Below are 22,118 nucleotides of genomic sequence, written 5' to 3'. Positions count from 1 at the left end.
AGATCCCATTGGGGTGCCAAAAATTTGGTAATAAAATGATCCATTAAATTCAAAATAAGTGTTAGAGACAATGAATTTGATGATTTCTCTAAACCAATGTAAGGATAGTGTGGTGTGAGGGCTAATTTCACTCCATCTGCTAGTGATGGCGTCTAGTATTAAGTCTAGTGGGACATTTGTAAATAGGGATATAACGTCTAGGCTAATTAGTTTATAATTATTGGGAATGGAAATATTATTAAGAAGTTTTACAAGCTCGAAGGAATTTTTAATGTAATATGGGGACTGTTTTGTTATTGTTGTTAAGATATTACTAATGTATATATATATATATATATATATATATATATATATATGTATATAAATTTCTTAACATGGAGTTTAAATTTTGATAGGTCTATAATATTTTTTTTCAAAAGTATCATTTTATATTTCATTTAAAACAATTAAAAGCTGGTGATAAATTTTTGTAAACACTCTTAAGCCAGTACAATTGCCAAAACAATATCCATATAAACAGATTAGATTACTGTGCAATTTCATTTGTTGTTTCAGATAACAATGGGGTGTTGTAAGAACAGCGTTGAATTATTTTCACGCGAAGAATATAAGATATTGTTTGTTTTGTCTTCGAATCATACACATTGGCATTTCTATCTTTTGTTATTGGTATTTTACATAACAGCGACCCATGTAAAACGAGACGATTGATAAAATCAAATTATATGTATAATTATTTATCGAATACTGTAAAAATTTCCACGTCTGTTTAGCCATAATGATTTAATATCCAATATATGCCCAATTTACATATTAACATAAAACCAGGTGTAAGTGGTATTCTGCCTTAAGGAAAGTTGCGTGAACTTTTCGATATGTGTAAATAATTTATGTCCCAAAAGCGCGATCCATTAATCTACACTTTTTTGATGATATCTTATACAACCACTTTTCGTAGAATTATAAGATTTTAGGATGTTCGCTTTAGACCATGAACTCTATCCCCTTGTTAATTTACATTAAAAAAACACAAAAATATCAACATTTTATTACGAAGTAACGACTCGGCTGGTCTTTGGTAAAACTAATCGGCAAGAAGTCTAGCTGGTATCTTTCGAACGGTTTTTTAAGTTTGGTTTAGGATTTTTTTGTGAAAAGTTTTCTGCTAGTATAAAATAATAATAAAGAAACGGCTTGGTCGATCGTCGCGATATTCGATCTAAATTTTCTCGAGATACATCGAATGGCATTTAAATGTTTGAAATTTAGTACAGCAGTTTCTGAGAAAACGTAGACGAAAGGTCAAATTTCCCTTATACACACACGTACGTTTTAAGAATGCTTGACAATCGAGGAGATATGAAATCAGCAAATAGGATTTTCTGATGAAAACTTCTTCGAGAAGTTAATAATACCAATTGTATCTTTAAACTTTACTTTAATTTAAGTGCAATTGACACTTGAATCGAATCAATTATCTAATTACATATTTGCATAAATCATTTTATCATTTTGCTTGATAATTTATTATAGCTTGTTATCAATCTGATATGTAACAATTTAATAAACAAAATGCGTCGATATATTGAATTCAGGAAATGATCACCGGATGTTTTATCAGGTGCTTAGCTATGATATCTGCATGATATCTGATGACAATAATCGCCAATCGCTATTGGATCTTTTTATAAATACTTATTTATTTAGTACTTAGAGTAAATTTTAATTGAGTGTTTCTTAGAATTTTTTCAATGTTTTGGTATTCATGTTTATTCTCTTGACATATTTTATATCGTTATATTGCCGTCTAAAATCAAACTTTGAAAGCAAAAATTGACGTTAAAAAATGTAAAAAAGTATGTATTTACTCGTTTTATGCAGTTGCAATATTAAAACGCAACGTTTTTAGCATAATTATACTGTTCCTGGTCACCTTTGGTAATGTAGTGGGTGCAATATAGATATTGTCAAAATGTGAAGTTGAATTGGTTAATTGGTTGAACTTTTAATTGCATTCTATTATATTTTTTCCATGTATAATTATATTGCAATATATTTTCATTGATATTGTATCCTTATTTAGGAAAGTTATCTGGGTAATAATTCACACTAAATATTTTACAAATTATTCATAGTAGTTCATTCTCTAATCTGTTTAACAGTTATTATATATAAACATATATAAAAGACATATACATGCACTTACAAAATATACAACAATTGACATCACTCGTCTTCGTACATAAATAAAATTAATTTTGTTCATTTCTGATGTGGTCTTCTAATTTAATTCCGAATTTATTTATATCTATTATTGATTCAATTTCATCTGGTAGCTTGTTATATAAATGGCTTGTGCTTTTTAGCAAACTAGCTTGTTTGCTGATAAACTCTTGTTTTTGGAGAGTTTAACGTAAAAATTGTAGCGGTTTAATTTCATGGTTATGAATATTCTAATTTATTTCAATTGTGTATTAGAATGCATTTCTCTATTTTAATAATTTTTTATAGTGAAACATTGTTTTTCTCAAAATCGGTACAGAATTTTTTGCGAATACGTGTACAAAAAAATTTAGCATTTTTTGTTTGTCATAAAGAAACGACTTAACTGATCGTCTCGCAAAACTAATTAACGCGAGTCCTTCTCGAATTTCATCGAATGGCTTTTAAATCGGTTCAGCCGTTTTTTGAGAAAACGTCGCTAAAGGTCAAATTTTGGCTCATATTACAAAAGTGCCGCTCATTATCCTAAACTTTGATGAAGTTTTATAATTGAAACACTTGTAGAAGTATCATATTTTAGGATGTTGGATAAGACCATGAACTATATGAACATAAAATGTTTCGTCAGATTTGTCAAAAAGAATATCAACAATTACTTACGAAGAAACTGATATTTATCAAAAACTAATAGTCACGATTCTGAACTAGTATATTTTGAATAGTAATATTTTAATTTTTTAAAATCTGTTTACTTGGCAGTTATATCATGACTTTTAAATCTATGCAGCCGTTTTTGAATGAGTTGAAACGTCGAGATAACAAAGTTAGCCAATCGGATTTTCTGAAGACTACTGTTAGGAATCGTGCTGATTAGTTCTGGCTTTTTTATTTGAATAATTTTTGCGTAGTGATACAGATCATAATCTGAAGTAAAATATTATAAATGTACGAAATATGGTTTAATTAATTATAAAAGTTCAATAGAGATTAGAATAATGAACCGCGCTTTTAGAACACGCTCCGTGTATATTCTGCCTTAAATAAAAAGCATTTTTAAAACGCTCTCTTAGAAGAATAGTAAAAGAAAGAACGTATTAAATAAATTGAAGTTAATAAAATTATATATTTTAAAGTTTGCTTGAAGCTATCAGTTGGAAATCGCTTTGTTTAGTTTTTATTAATGAAAACGAGGTTAATTTCCGAAATAAACAGTTGAATTTTTTTTCATCAAATTAGCTTAATTTGAGTTTTTTTATTAAACTGATTATTTACACTTTTACACAAACTACAAAATGTCGCTTTCAATTTATTTACAATTTGTATTTAAATGCAGTTAATAGGTTAAAATTCTACGTAAGCATTGTAATACCAGCATTATTGTTGCCAAAAAGCAATTAATATATGAAAAATATTAAAATAATTGTCAAAATATTGTAAATTACATAAGAAAATAAGTTAGTCATATTATAAATAACCATAATTTAGAGCGATTGCATATACATTATTTTTTTAAACTTACGCGTGTCGTATTTTGCTTTATTTTATTAAATTATTAATAATAACTATCAAATTCACAATGCAAAAAAATATTTGTACATATTCAAAAAAATACTAAGAATATTGTTTCATTGTGTCAAAAATTAATTTCATTGGCATTGTATGGAATATTTAGTGCGATCATGATCTTAGATATGTACGCATATGAATAAGATTTACAAATGAATTCACTTAAAGTTTGAACTTAAGTAATAATGTATACTAATTATTAAGAAGAATGAAATTCTAATTGCCAAAAAGCAACTAAGATATGATACGAGATTATTAGAAAAATGTTCGCAGATACTATATTAATTCTTTCTGAATTTGTTATACTGTTTAAGAGATTGAAATTTCCAATACGAATGCTATGACCACAAATTAATCACAAAAGCAGACGTTGTAATGAATTTTGTCGGATTAATATGGAAAATCAATGTTTTAGTCATGGACAATTGTATGTTGGGTGCTCGAGAGTTAGAAAAGCAAAAAATTATGTATTTATACGTCTACATGTATGACTAAAAAGCTTGAATATTCCTTGTGTTAACGCGTCATTGCCAACCCTGGTATAATAATTATATTTTATTATCTCCATGCAGGATAGCGACAATAAACCCTCATTCATCCCTTTCATTGTTACGCGTCCTGTCGCAAAATCAGTAATCCATTTTTCCTAGAATTTTTATCACCTGTCCCTGACTACATCATACAATCATCCTTATATTTCCAAGAAATTCGCACTACCTGTATCCAGTTTAAATTCTTCGTATCATGCAATTTATCAACCAATACCTGTTCGGTTGATAAATGTAATAACCACTGATTGGTTCCAAAATTGTAATGGGGTGTCCTTAACTCCACAAAATGGGCCAATCAGAAAAATATATAAAATTATAAAATCTACATAATTTAGTATCAACCTAAATCTCATATAGCTAACAATCAGTCGTAAATTAGCACTCAAATCCATAACATCTAATTCAAACCTCAACTATCTAATCATCTATAAGTTTTATATTTCAAATACACAATAATCAAACAGTTATTCAACATCTTTTATCCATATTATCTTTTAAAACGGTCTGATATAGCCAACAACTAAATATATCTGGTCCTTCGAAAAAGTGCAAGTGTTCAAGAGTTCGGTAGCATCTCGCCGATCACGGATTTCTTAAACACTTTGAACCTATCTCAACAAATACTTTTTTGGCCATTTAAATCGAATGGTCAATTTACTAAACATTTTTTGGTCCAATTCGAACCGGATTAACCAGTGAAAGTGAAAGAAACAATCTAAATCTAAAACTTAGTGCACAGTGTATTATTTAAATCTTCATCTTCTAGTGTAATACATTGCATCGCATATTAAGTTAAAAACCTTTATCTAAAATCTAAAACTTAGTGCACAGTGTATTATTTAAATCTTCATCTTCTAGTGTAATACATTGCATCGCATATTAAGTTAAAAACCTTTATCTAAAATCTAAAATCTAAAACTTAGTGCACAGTGTATTATTTAAATCTTCATCTTCTAGTGTAATACATTGCATCGCATATTAAGTTAAAAACCTTTTTCTAAAATCTGAAATCTAAAACTTAGTGCACAGTGTATTATTTAAATCTTCATCTTCTAGTGTAATACATTGCATCGCATATTAAGTTAAAAACCTTTATCTAAAATCTAAAATCTAAAAACTTATAGTGCACAGTGTAATTAGTTAAATCATCTTTTAACATAATACATTGCATCGCATGAATATTAATCTAAAATCTAAAATCTAAAACTTATAGTGCACAGTGTAATTATTTAAATCATCCTTTAACATAATACATTGCATCGCATAAACATTAATCTAAAATCAAATTTAATCAACGATTATATTAACAACAATATAAACAATTAAATCAAACTAGCATCAAGATTAACAATAAATCTCAGTGTAAGTGCGTTGTGTATTATCGCGAAACAACAAGCAGCACATTATCAAGGAAACAGCAGCTGAATCCAAATCAGCTTAACATCAAGCGAGGACACGGAATGCCGACAACACAAAGGTCAGTCTAATTTAAGCACTCCTTTTTCTTAATCCTTCCTATTCATTATCTTTACCTTTCGTTATTTGAATTTTGCGTGTGTTAATATGGATTCTTTAGAAATTTAAATATCAAAAAAGAGTTTATGAAATTTCGTTTGACGCAAATCCATAGCTTTTGTAAAAGAATAAGAGAAAATGAGAGTAGCAAGTTAGATATATCAGAGCTTAAACAAATATTAGAAATACTAAAACCTTCTTTAGATACTTTTCAAGAAATATTAATTCAAATTGCAAATCATTTTGATGACGAAGAGTACATTGACTTTTTGATAGATACAGAATTTTACGATTTCAATGATACTTATACTAAATGCTGTGTAATTTTAATAACAATTATTAAAACATTTAAAACAGATCCTAGCTCAAATAGTAGCCTTGGTGACAAATCATATCAAACAAACAATAATAAATTTGCTGTAATTAATTTACCTCATTTCGACGGTACAGATATTAACTGGTTACAGTTCTATAATTCATTCTATACAATTCATATTGACCCAAATATTAGCAATTCTCAAAAATATTCTTACCTAAAATCTTGCTTGAAAGGCGAAGCAGGTAACATAATCGATTCTTTACCTGCTACCGCGGACAACTACATAAATGTTTGGGAATTGCTAAAATCGCGGTACGAAAGTAAAACCATTATAGTAAACAATTACACAAAAACTTTAAACAACTATATTTCGATTCCATCTGAATCAATAACTCTCAATGAATCTAATAATAATAAATCTAAAAACGTTGTGCATCCTGAAACTATAAACGTCATTAAATCAGATACGGCAAAAAGAGGAACTACGTCGGTACTATTATTAGATTCTAATAATCAAATAATAAATCAATTAACAAATGAGAATATTACTCAATATCAAAAAAGCAATGTTATTAAAAACGTCTTCTGTAATCATAACTTATCAACTAAAGCTAATACGACAGAAGAACTAGTTTTAAATAAACAAAATCTAACAATTAACTTAAATCAAGCTAATTATAACGCTGAACATCTTGAACCTAAAAACAACATTGAATCAATTACGGTAATGAGAGACACTACCTCAGCACCATTATCAGAATTCAATAATCAAATAAAACAAGTAACAAATAAGAATCTTACTCAATATCCAAAAAGCGATATTATTAAAAACATCTTTTGTGACGTTGACTCATCAACTAAAGTCAATGCAACAGAAAAACTTATTTTAAATGAACAAAATCTAACTACTAAACACAATCAAGCAAAATACAACGTAAATTATTCTAATGCTAACTATCAAAATCTTTTAAACAATCAGAATACTTGGCTTAATATCTGCGTTAAAACAATTACAACTTTAGCCAAGACAGGGTTTGAATTTAATTCTGAAAATATCACTATAAACCAAAAATTAACAAAAAATCAATCTTAGCTGCAACAGTGCAAATATTCAATCTTATGATATTAAGAGATCGCCATAACTTTGTCCATAAAAAGTATAAAGCATATACATATTGGTTTGTGTGTTTTGTCACCAAAGCTATCGACATCGAAGTAATATACGATTTGATCGCGGAATCTTTTATATCAGCTTTAAAACAATTTACCGCAAACTCTAGCAAATCTCGCGAATCATTAACACAGATTGAAACAATATTAAATTTTAGACTATTATCTTTACAAGGTTCCAATCCAAATAATTACAATCCTTCAAACCCATATCATTTCCTAATTGACAAACCAACATCAATCCTAAATCCTTGCGTGCTTGAAATCTCTGACAATATGCTATCAACTTCATCAGAGAACAAGGCAACATCATCAGAAGCGGTTGCGCAAGAAAACGCACAAAAACGCATCAAAACTTATTGTAAGCTAAATTCGGTAGTATGGTACTACTCCTCGATTAAATTCTAAAACCACTACGACCGCGATTAGGCATTATCACAAATCTGCACCCTAAGGACGGCATCATCATTCGAGTGGTAAAAGCAAAATTAAACAAAGACATTGTAAAATCTAATAACTAACTTTTGTGTGATTACATTGTGAAACAGTGAAAATGATCAATATTAAACATAAAAAACAATTTGTGTATTACCGAATAATCAAAAACTATCTGAAACATTAAATAATTATAGTGTGGTGAAGTGTCAATTATCAATAATCATGCGAAACATTTAGGCATTTTAACGACTCTAGTGAAGTGTCAGTACAATCATTTTGAACATTTGGACAATTTTAAAGACTCTAGTAAAGTGTCCGTGAATAATCTAACATTATATCCATTATCATTATCATTAATCAATCTATTACCAATATTATCATCACATGTCATGTGCTATCTATAAACTTTCAAAACATTAACATTGTTATAAGCAATGGCATAAAACTATGATTAAGCAACGTTAAAAAATATTCATAATTAATTCCTCATAATTTTTAAGTCCGGGGGCATGTTAACGCGTCATTGCCAACCCTGGTATAATAATTATATTTTATTATCTCCATGCAGGATAGCGACAATAAACCCTCATTCATCCCTTTCATTGTTACGCGTCCTGTCGCAAAATCAGTAATCCATTTTTCCTAGAATTTTTATCACCTGTCCCTGACTACATCATACAATCATCCTTATATTTCCAAGAAATTCGCACTACCTGTATCCAGTTTAAATTCTTCGTATCATGCAATTTATCAACCAATACCTGTTCGGTTGATAAATGTAATAACCACTGATTGGTTCCAAAATTGTAATGGGGTGTCCTTAACTCCACAAAATGGGCCAATCAGAAAAATATATAAAATTATAAAATCTACATAATTTAGTATCAACCTAAATCTCATATAGCTAACATCAGTCGTAAATTAGCACTCAAATCCATAACATCTAATTCAAACCTCAACTATCTAATCATCTATAAGTTTTATATTTCAAATACACAATAATCAAACAGTTATTCAACATCTTTTATTTTTATTAAAACGGTCTGATATAGCCAACAACTAAATATATCTGGTCCTTCGAAAAAGTGCAAGTGTTCAAGAGTTCGGTAGCATCTCGCCGATCACGGATTTCTTAAACACTTTGAACCTATCTCAACAAATACTTTTTTGGCCATTTAAATCGAATGGTCAATTTACTAAACACCTTGTTTAAATAAATTGAGCTATTGGAAGTTTTATAATTTTTTATATACAATTTTATTGAACATATCTCAATATTTGTTTGTTCGATATATGTACACATCAATAGAATACCATATAGTTGTGGTGTTGCTGATTTAGTTTCCACAGTATAAACCCTTACGTTAAAAAGATAAGTGTAGGAATTGAGACTCATCATTTTATTTAACGCAGTTTTAGATTCAACATTACTCATATTGATATAGACTGTGATGTGAAAATCAATAATTATTTAATCTAAAAGGTTAATATTAATATAGGATATTAAAAACAATTAACTTATGAATTCAATGTTTTGGAAATATGGAAGTCAATGTTTAGCAAATATGTACGTTCCATCTGCAGGACATCTGTTAATAACACGATCTTGATTAGAAGATAATTAACCAAAACTAATAACATATATAGTAAAGAATAAATAAGAATTAGTGATTGTAATATAAGTGATGAAATTATAAATGAGAGAATATGATATATGATATATATATAACAAAGAATGGATTTTATAACAAAATGTTTAAGTGAGAATTGAGAAAACAAATTTATTCACCTGCGTTATTGTTTATGCATTAATACTTCGTATATCACTAAAAATATTTTTGTTAATGAAATATGTGTGAATTCACACCCGCGTAAACTGAAACGAATAATACAAACAAACTTTCTTCAAGTGGCTTGCGTTTATATTTAAAACTAATTATCTATTAACTAATATTGAGCGAATATAACTACTTCGTTACAAACTCAAAAAACATAAATCTAACTGTCAAAAATATTTCTAGAAACATATTTCTAGACTAGAAATTGAAGCATATTTCATTTAAAAAAATGTCTTTAGTGATATACGAAATGTTAGTGCATAACAGGTAAATAATTTGGTTTTCTACATTCTCACAGCATGTTTAATTGATAATACCTAGCTTTTATTTCAACATTTGTTATATAATCCATTCTTTATATTTTTTATTATATATTTTATATACGACCTCATTTATATTTTAATCACATATTACAGTTCACTTTTTATTTTTAGTATATATATTATTAGTTTTGTTTGTTGATCTTCTGTCCTGCAGGTGCATCGTACATAGTTCCAAAACGTTGACATTAAATAACATTTTTTTTTCAAAAACTTTGTTTTTTATTACTCTATTTAATTGGATTCTTTGTTCGAAGCTCAATACAACATTTTCAAATCCAAAACTCAACTTTTAATGTATTTAGTTCTAATCGCTTAACGATAATTTATAATCTTTTTCGTGGTTCCATTGAAGGATCTGTGGTTGTGTAGTGACCCCCACCTAATTTTATTTACAAGCTGTATAAGAATGCTTGCCCCGCCACTTGGTCTGCCATTGTCGTCTATTCCGGTTTCGCGATTATTACCATCTTTGATTTTTTGAAACTGGTAGTTCATTAAAATTAGTTTAACGAGTGCTTCGTGAAGTATGGATAAGGTGAGTTTTTTTATATACTTTTAATTTATTTAGTATTGTTGCAAATTAAAAATTAATCAAATGGGTGATCAAATCAAGCATTCTCAAGGTCAAACCTTTATTTCGTACGTGTGTGATTAATAATTAAAATTGAGTTGCTTCGACTATATACTAGTGTATTTATGTGTATTGAAATGTTAGTTATTTGTATGAAGTTTTAAGAATTAATCCGTATTATGAGTTTGTTGTAAAACTTCGCGAGCGGCCATAGCTGTGTGCATGGGCGTGGTAGTTCTTAGTCCCGCCTCTTCGTAAAGCGGTAATAATTTATGTTCATCTAGTTCAAGAAGCACGTGAAAATATCTATCATGTATTATATACGCTTTTTCCTTCTTTATGCTTTATCAACTTTTTGAAAAAGAAATGTGAAAGAAAAAAATAAATATTTCGTTCGCAAAATGCCAAACATCGAAAAATTAATTGAATTTTCCTTTAGCATGTGAGATTTTTTTTGCGTATTAGTAAATAATACCTGTTACTTTCTGTAGTGGTACACTTGCGAGTGTACGCCCGGAACAGTTACAATGAGTTTCCCATTGAGCAATTCCCGTAACATCGCATAGTCTTCGATGAACACGAGCACTATTTTGCGCAAATTCGACAGCTAAATAAAATAGAATTTTGTTAGCATTGAATATTAGGAATGATAGGCAGAAATATTACTTAAATAATTAGCAATATTAATCAACAGAATAAACGTTTCGAATATTTAAATTGACACAAAAAATGATTTAATTCACAAAAATATTGATAAAAATATAGACTACTGTATTAATACTGTAATATAATATATTGCAGTTAATAAATAATAAAATTGGAAATTTTATAAACAAGCTGCATAAAAAAGAATGCTTTCCCCATTACTTTATTGCCTTTGTCTATTCACGTTTTCGCGATTATAACAAAGTTTTGAAATCGAGAATAATATTCAATCGAAAACGACAGTATGTAATTTTAAATATTTGCATTGAATTCTAGAATCAAATATAATATTTTCGTCAAACAATTATTCATGGTTGGCCCATGTCCGTGGGCATTTGCAAAATATCAGTAAGTTCAATGTTATCATTGCCTTCCCGAAATATGCAGTCCTCTTTACGTTCCATACTAAGTATTGTTCCGCACAGGTTCCATGATCGAATGCATGCACAGTCAGCTATTCCCAGGAAATATTCTTGTGGGTCCACTTGCTCGTTTGGCGCAAAGGGAGCATAAGCTTCCACGAACATCTAAAAGGTTCATTGATTGAAACATAATTCAAGCAATTTATATATTGAAACGATTAAACCAAACTATTTGAAATTAATATTATTTAGCATTGACTATTTTTATCATCGTTGAAATTGCATAATTGCACTGTACGACCCCTCAAGCATTAAGTTTTTTTTTCTCACTGACCACTGCAGGACACTATGTTATAAAATAAGTCCGATGTCAGTTATTAAATTACTAGCATTTTTGAACGTTTCTTTTAATTTTGTGTTACATTTTAATCATCAATTTACCGCGCATGTCTCCTCGCCAATTTCCACTATAGCACATTGTTGCAAGTATAGTTTGCTCACCCAATCGCTAATATCGTAGTTCGAATGTATATCTTGCGGTATAACCCAATTTGGTAGATGATTTCTTCTTGATTGTGGTATTTCAAGTCTGTATTTATTCACAGTTTCTGTTGTTTCATTGTTTTCTGTGTATGCGGGGTTTAATAAAAGCCACGTTAAAAATATAGTAAAAAAATTCATTTTGTATTAAAAAAAATGTCTATAAAAAAGTAAAAAAAAATTGCGTTAAAAATATTTTGTTTCGTCCGATCGATTCGTTTTTATTTACTTGATTATATTGTTGACAATGTCAATCCTAAACAAAATAGCATAATGATGTGAATTTAACATGTCATAAATTTGCCGAAATCTACAAGAGTATTTTTTTTATCAATTTTATTAATCGTGATACGAAAAACCCTGTAAAAACAAATTATTTGTAACTGCTACTAATATTTTATTTGCTTATTCAATTCAATTTGCTGTTTATTCAATTTTATATGATTATATATATATATATATATATATATATATATATATATATCCATAGCTCTGTACGGATTAGAGACATGGACTCTAACAAAGGCCGATAAGAACTACCTCGAGAGTTCTGAAATGTGGTGCTGATGGCGATTGGAGAAAATAAAGTGGACAGAGTAGATAACAAATGAAGAAGTCCTGAGCAGAGTTTGCGAAGAAAGGACTCTACTGAGAACAATCCTGAGAAGAAAAGCAAACTGGATCGAACCCCTTCTGCATAAAAAGGAATGGGAAGAAGAAGAATGCAGACGATTGACGACTTACGCGAGAAGAGAAAATACAGGGAACTGAAAGCCGAAGCACAGGATCAAGAAGCATGGAAGCAGAAGTTTGGAAAGGAAAATACACGGAATAAAAGAAGGGGAGGGAAATAGTGGTAATGGGAATGATAGACGAATCAGTTATTTGTGGTGGCTCTCGCATCATGGACCTGCCTTCGAGCAGACTACCATTTATTATTATATACAGTGGTGTGTTATCGAGCCGGAACGTCGTTTCGTCAAAAGAATTTTGAAAAAATCGCTACATACAGAAAATGCGATTTCATAAGTGAGTATTAGATATAACCGATTGGTCAATGCGTTCAGAGATTATATTAATACTGGAGGCTAAAGATATAGAAATCCTAATTCGATACAGAAATATTGTGCCTTGGAGTTCGGCAGAGTGTGAGCGATGATTCAGTAATATGAATATTATTTTAAATGAACAAAGAAATAGAATATTAATTAAAAATTTAGCAAATGTTTTTTATAAAAATGAATGGCCTACCACAATAATTATTTAATCTTGGTTAAAGTCTCATCGTTCAGCGGATGACAACAAAACAAGGAATATTCAACTACAACATCTTGAACATAATCCTATTTGGAATATTTTATAAAAACCATTAGTGTTTTAATGTTAAAGCTGTTAAAAATATTTATGCAGTGTTGTTTGATATACTATTTGTACTTTATAATTTAACTAATTTTTTATTAAACGTTCCAATTATTGTAATAAACATACACACGCATATATATATATATATATATATATATATATATATATATATATATTCAATAGATAAGTCCTGGATTTTTTCAAATATTGATTGTTTCTTTTCCGAACAGTAAATCCAATAATAAAAAACAATTTGTTTTTTTGAAGATGTTTAATACGACGTTTCGGAACTAGGTACGTTCCATCATCAGGTTTATTCTGTCAAATACAATGTTTTTTAAAAAAATATTGATTAACAATAATTAACGATGGTCAATACAGATTAATTAGAAAAAAAAAAATTTATAAAGGAATGGATTATGTACCGGGGTAAAGAGTAATAAGACTTAACTAAAAAAGGTTTTATATAAAATTGAGAAGCAAAAATTATTTACCTGTAATAATTTATATATCCATATCACTAATATTTTTTTTTTTGTTAAAAACACTCGATTTTTTTGGAAGATATTTTTAGATGTTACGACTACACAAGACTTAAACACACTGATATGGATTTCTGTCTGCCAGATGTAAAGGACAATGCACGGAATTCTTGGCAAAAATGATTTTTTATGGCTCTTGTTTGGTAATTTACGAAAAAAGAGGAAATATTGCTTTAGTAAATGTTGAGAAATATTATGTATATATATATATATATACATACATGCACATGTATATGCACACCTACATACTCATACATACATTGTCAAAAACAATACATTGGCCAAACATCACAGTACATTCATAAGAGAATGAGACAACACGAATTAAGCGTCACTCATCATAAAAGCCGAAATTTCCAAAGTACTCTTGTCCAGCATTCCATCGAAAACTCACATAATTTCACCTTTGAACCCAATATTTTATATAGAGAGGATTGTACTTTTAAAAGACTTTTTTCTGAAAGCAGTTTAATCTTTTTGAATTCGTCAAATAGTGTTAATAAAAGATCAGACCACAATATCATTCATGACTCATATTTAAATTTTTTAAACCTGATTAAAAATAATTAATCCTAATAATTTTTGAGTATGTATATATATACATGTATATATGTAATAATATATGTACATCCATATATGTGCTTATGTGTATGTTTTTGTGTGTACACTATATACATGCACTTGCATATATGTTCATGTATATAATTGTGGATACATTGATATATAGATATGTGCATATGTATGTATGAGTATGTAGGTGTGCATATACATGTGCATGTATGTATATATATATATACATAATATTTCTCAACATTTACTAAAGCAATATTTCCTCTTTTTCGTAAATTACCAAACAAGAGCCATAAAAAATCATTTTTGCCAAGAATTCCGTGCATTGTCTTTACATCTGGCAGACAGAAATCCATATCAGTGTGTTTAAGTCTTGTGTAGTCGTAACATCTAAAAATATCTTCCAAAAAAATCGAGTGTTTTTAACAAAAAAAAATATTAGTGATATGGATATATAAATTATTACAGGTAAATAATTTTTGCTTCTCAATTTTATATAAAACCTTTTTTAGTTAAGTCTTATTACTCTTTACCCCGGTACATAATCCATTCCTTTATAAATTTTTTTTTCTAATTAATCTGTATTGACCATCGTTAATTATTGTTAATCAATATTTTTTTAAAAAACATTGTATTTGACAGAATAAACCTGATGATGGAACGTACCTAGTTCCGAAACGTCGTATTAAACATCTTCAAAAAAACAAATTGTTTTTTATTATTGGATTTACTGTTCGGAAAAGAAACAATCAATATATATATATATATATATATATATATATATATATATATGCACAAAATGGGTTTTGTAATGATTTTTGTTTCTTTCATTCTCGAACCGAACCGGAACAAATATGAGAACCTTAACTTACGATTTAGATTCGAAAATGTCGGCCCAAAGTTGTTCAAGCTGGCGCGGCGTTTGTGACTATTTTCTCTCATACTGTACGGTTCATCACAAAAATAAAAATAATTTTGAGTTTTATAGTTTCGTATAAATAAATATTTTATAATACTTGCGTTCACCATACCGGGACATGCCCGTAATGCGTAATATTTGCTTCTGGCCCGAATATCGTACGCGGGCTGTGCCCGTAACATTTAATTTTGGCCTAGCAATCGCACGCGGGCTCTGCTCGTCATTTTAAGTTAAGGGGTTAATATTATTTTTTTTTTCAGGCTATGAAACCGATGACTTCGAGATTATTGGGCAATAAATATAGCATATTGCTTTATGCACAGACTTGCTGTTCTTCTCATGCTGTTGGACAATAAATGTACGCAGAAACCACTTGTAAATATCATTATCGAATATCTGATATTATCCCTTAATATCGCTGATATATGTTTGAAAACAATATAATAAGCTACTGCGTTCAAAGGGTTGTGACATATATCAACACTAAATGCTCCGCAGGATCAAACTTTTGGGTACAAAAGTAATAAATTTTAGGATTCATTTACAATTTTCGCTACAAATGTTTAAACCTTCATAGTTTTTTTTATTAATTTTTTATTAGCTAAAAACACACACACACACACACACACACACACATATATATATATATATATATATATATATAATATGTAATGTGTGTGTGTGTGTGTAAAATGCACAAATATTAAAAATTTACATTCACAGTAAGAACATTCTTATTGCATCAATCATGTAAAGCATCATCAAGCTATTAAGAACATAAGAACAAAAGATAATTCGCGCAGGAATGAGAATGTTGATTAATTTGTTGTATTTTCAGCAATACGTATATATATTTACCAATGAATAGTCAAATGTTAGGAAACCGACCTCAAGGTCCAATTGCTCCACGTAACATTGAGACACAAGATTTGAATGAAATGATTGAGGTACGTGATTTATTCTTATAGCCTTTTATAAAAGTATTATTACAGTTAAATCACAATTGAATTAATAAAATAAAGAGTAAAACATTCAAACATGAAACTTCGTTCACTTTCATTTATTGTTATTGTCTAAATTTTAAAGACAATAATTTATTATTTTATCATTTATCGCGTCTTTGAAAAAAGAAAATAACTTATTTCATGTGAACTTTTAATTATGTGAATAATTTATCATTTAGGAGTGTGTGATGAAGGCTACAGATGATCCAGCTCCAAAACATGTTAAGATGGGGAGGAACAAGAAAAATGTTAAAAAAAGTTTATTGAAACATGCAAGAACAACAATCGTAAAAGAAAAATAAACTCCTCTCAAAGTGGAAACATGTTTGTTTCTACTCCTGGCGATTGTCAAAATCCATCAGAATATAGTATCGCTAGTAATAATTTTAACAATACCAATGCATCTGATGCTGATTTTTTCAATGATAATATACTTACTGACCACGTGATTAATGAGCCAACACCATCATGTAGTTACACTTCCAATCATTCTGTGCCATCAAACATTAATTTGATTTCACCGGAAAGATTCGACCATGAATACTTTGTCGATAATCAAGAAACAGGAAAACGTCTTCGTAGCAATTCTCAGAATGGTCAGAGAAATACTAATATAACATCTGCTCCGTCTAGTACTGAAGTACGTGCGCATCCATCATCATTAGAATGGCGCGATGCGTCCTTATGTCGAAACTGTCATCATCGTATAAATGCCTACACTGTACAACCTGATTCAGCACCACATTTTGAAAGAATACAAATACAAAATCAAATTATACCCGCACTGATTTTAGACTCAGTCGATAAGAGAAACAAGTGCCGCAACTGCAGTTGACCAATGCACGAATTCAGTTACAATTATCTGCTCAGGCTAGGGAATCATTACCACTGTTAAGTAATAGCAATGCTTCTGAATCAGTTTCATCTTTTAATGATGAGCCTATATGCATATCGGATGATGAATCAGATACAGATACTAGTCTAAATACATATGTAAGTGCAAATTAGGTGGCTTATAATTCATTTGGCATGAAATGTGAAATGTCTTTGAACAAATCTTGAAATATTATACCACTAAAATTATCAGTTTGAAACATAATAGGAAGCGTTATGAAGAACATATAAAGACCCTCATATTCATTGATACACAATAAGTAGAAATATCTAAAGAATATGATGTTTAACAATCAAATTATATTACAAATTTTGGCATTATACTCATAAGAATTAAATAATGCATTGCATGTATAACTATATTTTACGCATTTTAAATTAATCTCGTTTCAAGTAACGCGAAATTTTATTTACATAACATTGTTCATGAATTTATAACACTTTAGGTCTATGGCAACGCCCAGCGTTGTATGGCAAACCTTACACAGGATGCCAATTCTGCTGTAATATCAAGTGAAAATTTAATGCTCCAGGTCCAAGTGGTCATACTTCAAGAAATAATGGGGTGAGTGACTATTTGTTTTTGATATCTCTTTTTTATATATGTGAATTTCTATACTATGACAGTATATGCATGCTTACACGCATTCATTTATATTACCTTTAACAAACAAGCACATTTTCTAAAACTATTCCCAGCAAGTCGACGGGTTTTTAGAGGAAATTAAGGGCTCAATGTATATATATATATATATATATATATATATATATATATATAATATATATATAGTCATAGATAGGGCTTACAATACCGGGATTCCGTAATCCCGAATACCGGGATCCCGGACGATTTTTGTCCGGTATTCAATACCGGTATTGATGCAAATAATACCGGTATTACGGTATTACCAGTATTCTATCAAAAATTCAACTTACGCAAAACACATATCAAGTTTTAGTTTCCAAACTATGTATTGTGTATTGCCGACTCAGCTTGACAAAGAAGCGGTGTCGGTAAGATAAAGCGATTGTTTATATATTTGTGTGACAGCCAGCATTGTATTGCATTCAACATAAGAATAGTCAACATTGTAATAATCTTTTATCGATGAATTGCACACATCGCAGTAATTCCCGAGAAATCCGAACGGGTAATAACTTGACTTGCACTCACACATATAAAGAAATTCTATTGATCATATTCAAAATCAAGGGAATTCCCTTAAACTAAATAAAATGTTATATAAAGCCGCAATGTAACTTTAAGTAGGCAGTTGTGTAAATTTCGTGTGAACATCTCAAAGTTGCGGAAAAATAAATGTTTATAAGAAGAATAGTGTGTTTAATATTGTGTGAATATTGTGTTTAATTTGAACTTATAATATTTATAAGAGAGTATATAAACCAAAGTTAATTAAGTTAGTGTGTAATTAAAAAATTTAAAATAAATACTTCACCCGTGTGTGTGCTAAAAAAAACTCCAAGTCTAGAACAAAAAATAAAAGATGAAATTACTTTTTTTGAAAAAAAAAACAGGAATAAAAAGAACGAACCTACAAAATATGTATAATTTCTTAACTACAATTGTACCAACAAGTGTAGAATCGGAAAGAGCTTTTTCGGCGGCTAGTTATATTTGTAATAAAATTCGGTCCTCGCTTGATGATCAAACAATTCATTGTTTATGTTTCTTAAGAGCATATTTTATTAAGCAAAACGTTAGCCATGAATTATAATTTATTCTTTTCTTAAGTATATATTAAATTAAATAAAAATTCTCATTATAAATGTAGAATGTAAAATGTAACATAGAAAAATATATATTTTTTACTGACACGTTTGTTGTTTCTATCTACTTCTACTCCTTATGTAATAAATAAATAATACGTACTAATTTCAGGACAATATTTGTTAGATTTCATATATTATTTGTTAATATGTCAATATAACAACTGAAGTAAGTAAAAATATAACTATTTAATTTTTCATCGACAATACCGGTATTAAAACCGGGATCCCGGAATTTCATTTTTCAAATATCGAATACCGGTATTCAGATTTTTGTACGGTATTGGAAGCCCTAGTCATAGAGGAGGTCTCAAAACTTAACGTCAATCCGAAACAGGGTGATTGTATTAATCGTAACTGTCCTGATAAAAATTATTAAAAAAAATTAGGTTATTCTGGTTAATTTTTATAACTTTTTCGAAAACTTTTCAATTAACAAACAAATTTTTATTAAGAAGATATAGGGCATGTGTTGACGCAGATAGGAAACAATTTGAACATTTATTATAATACAAAATGACATTTTTCTAACTTTTATTTCAATAAACCTAAATTAAACTTAGTCAAGATTAGACATTATTTTATTAACTCTACTTATTTTTGTTGATTTTGATAACAGTGGTGTCAGTATTTGTTTCACTCACTAACTCTACTTATTTTTGTTGATTTTCGTAAAAGTGGTGTCAGTATTTGTTTAGCTTATCTACTATCTCTCATCATTTTACAGTAAAAATTATGAATCTATCAAGAGTTATTTGAAACAAAAACATTTGAGTGCATTTGCAATTATGGGACTTTCTTTCGGTTTTTTTACTCGTTTTATTTTACCATTTTACAATCCTAATTAAATATGCCAACTTTTGATGAAACTTGCCAACACAGCTTTAGTACATTTTTTTTTTAAAAGGAAGGTTTCTGAAAGTCGATCGATTTTAAAAGTTTAAATTTATATAGTTCAGCAAAAAGTCCTATTACTGGGCAAAATTGGGACAATTGTGTTAGTATTTTTGACTGTGGTCTTAGAAATATTATTTACGATTGCAGTTCCAAAGTTTAAATGAATATAAAGTAATAAAAATCGACTATAATACGCAAAAAAATGATCACAAATTCACCAAAGCTCATATTTTTTTTCAGGACCCTTACGGTCAATACTATCGCCTTCTTTCGGCTAGATGTTGAGTTCTGGGACACCCTGAATAAATATTCATATATATATATATATATATATATATATATATATATATATACACCTAAGTCTGTTTTTACACGGAGATTGGTTCCAGAAGAAGCCGTGTAAAAAAAGACATTGGTCTTATACAAAAATGGGTGATTTGTTCCTACTCTCTAAAACTATTAAAATTAGTGAAAAACAAGAATTTTCAAGAACAAGAATCATGTTTATTTTAATAATAATTCCCCTAAATTAGTGCTATTCACATTTGCTTTGATCAGTAAAATTGTTTGTACGCGCTAAGGGAAATTCACTTAAATCTTTAAGCTAGTGTTCGCAAACTATCGATACTATCGATGGTTTCAGACGTTTTTCTTTCATAAGTACTTTTTGTGATATGAACATACTTCGCAAAATTAAATTTGACAAAAAAATTTAAGTACATAAAATTTCAAATCGTGCTAAATGGAATAAAATCGTGTAAAAAAATTAAAAATATTCAATTTTCAAACCGTGTTATATCAAAACCGTGTACAAAAAGACCGTGTAAAAACAGACTTAGGTGTATATATATATATATATATATATATATACAATATATATATACAGTAGCGGAGCTAGGCGTCGGCAGTGTCGGTGTCGGCGGCGGCCTCGCAAGTGGCCCCGAAAAATTTTTAATTGTTTAAAATTTCGTTTTTAATTTTTATTTAGTTTTTTTTTTCATACTGATGAGCAAGTAAAGAAAATAATTAATGGTTTACGGGCACTATCATTTTACTCTCTTATCTCTAATGGACACTATCTAATATCGTCTGTCAACACTATAGATTATTAAATCTAAACAACTTCGCGCGAGAAGGCTAATTCTCTGATTGTTTATATTTGTTTGATTGTTTCTTATGCGAAGAAAATGTAAGTCATTATTCCTTTTGGGAATTCTTATGAGTAGGTATCATAATGTATCCAAACAGTAATTAAATATTCGAGGAATAAAATTAATCAATGATCAGTAAGAATTGATCAATGAGATATATAACAATCGTTTTATATTTTGAAATAAATAATATATAAATACTGTTAATTTGAAACTAATCATCGTTTCACCACCGTCAACACAAGCATATATTTTTGAATCATTTTAATCAGATGGTCAGTTCTTTGAAGACTGCATTGATAACCTTTACACTTTTTTTGCATCTCCGAAACCGCTGGACCTGCCTTTGCCAATTTATCAACACGAATCGAATGTTTTTTGAATCATTTAAATCGGGTGATCCGCTCCGATATTGTCGACAAAAAATTAAAGATTCTTAAAAAATCCGACATTTCGACATTCCTGAACCAATTTTGGAAATTCAAAAACTGTTCGAAAGTTTTCAGTTGGAAATCGTGCTGATTAGAATTCCGTAGAGAGGAACGGCCGCGCCGTTTTTTTCTTTCATAAGGGCTAAGGAATTGGTAAAAAAAAAATTTAAAAGAAAAATTTCCTATAGTCATAACAATTATAGTCTAAACTAACAAATTTTATGAAACTACGATAAGTAATTAATTATAAAAATTCATTAAATTGTGGAATAATGGTCTGAGCTTTCAGGTAATGCCATGTGTATGTTCTGTGTGCGGATTTGTGCACACAAATCATTATGATTGTAGATTTTTCTAATTTATCAATTGTAGATTGCAAAATTTTATGTAATACGCTATTGATTAGGCTGGTGGTTTCCAATCATTTTGATTCCGAATA

At 29.1% G+C, this 22,118-nt stretch overlaps 1 protein-coding gene and 1 long non-coding RNA gene across 2 annotated transcripts in view; both read left to right on the top strand.

Annotated features, from left to right (window-relative positions):
• The window catches only part of LOC113376684, an 85,527-nt gene that overhangs the window by 48,799 nt on the left and 14,610 nt on the right, over positions 1-22,118 (top strand). The gene's annotated exons all lie outside the window — the stretch shown is intronic.
• LOC113376688 lies at positions 15,781-16,765 on the top strand. The gene is made up of 3 exons (XR_003367052.1): positions 15,781-15,872; positions 16,353-16,461; positions 16,698-16,765. It is a non-coding gene; the product is annotated as an uncharacterized LOC113376688 (long non-coding RNA).

This window comes from Ctenocephalides felis, unplaced genomic scaffold (genome assembly GCF_003426905.1).
Source record: "Ctenocephalides felis isolate EL2017-DRISC unplaced genomic scaffold, ASM342690v1 CF-g0.4_SCAFFOLD_01886, whole genome shotgun sequence".
Lineage (NCBI taxonomy): Eukaryota > Metazoa > Arthropoda > Insecta > Siphonaptera > Pulicidae > Ctenocephalides > Ctenocephalides felis.
This window is presented reverse-complemented; position numbering and strand designations above follow the sequence as displayed.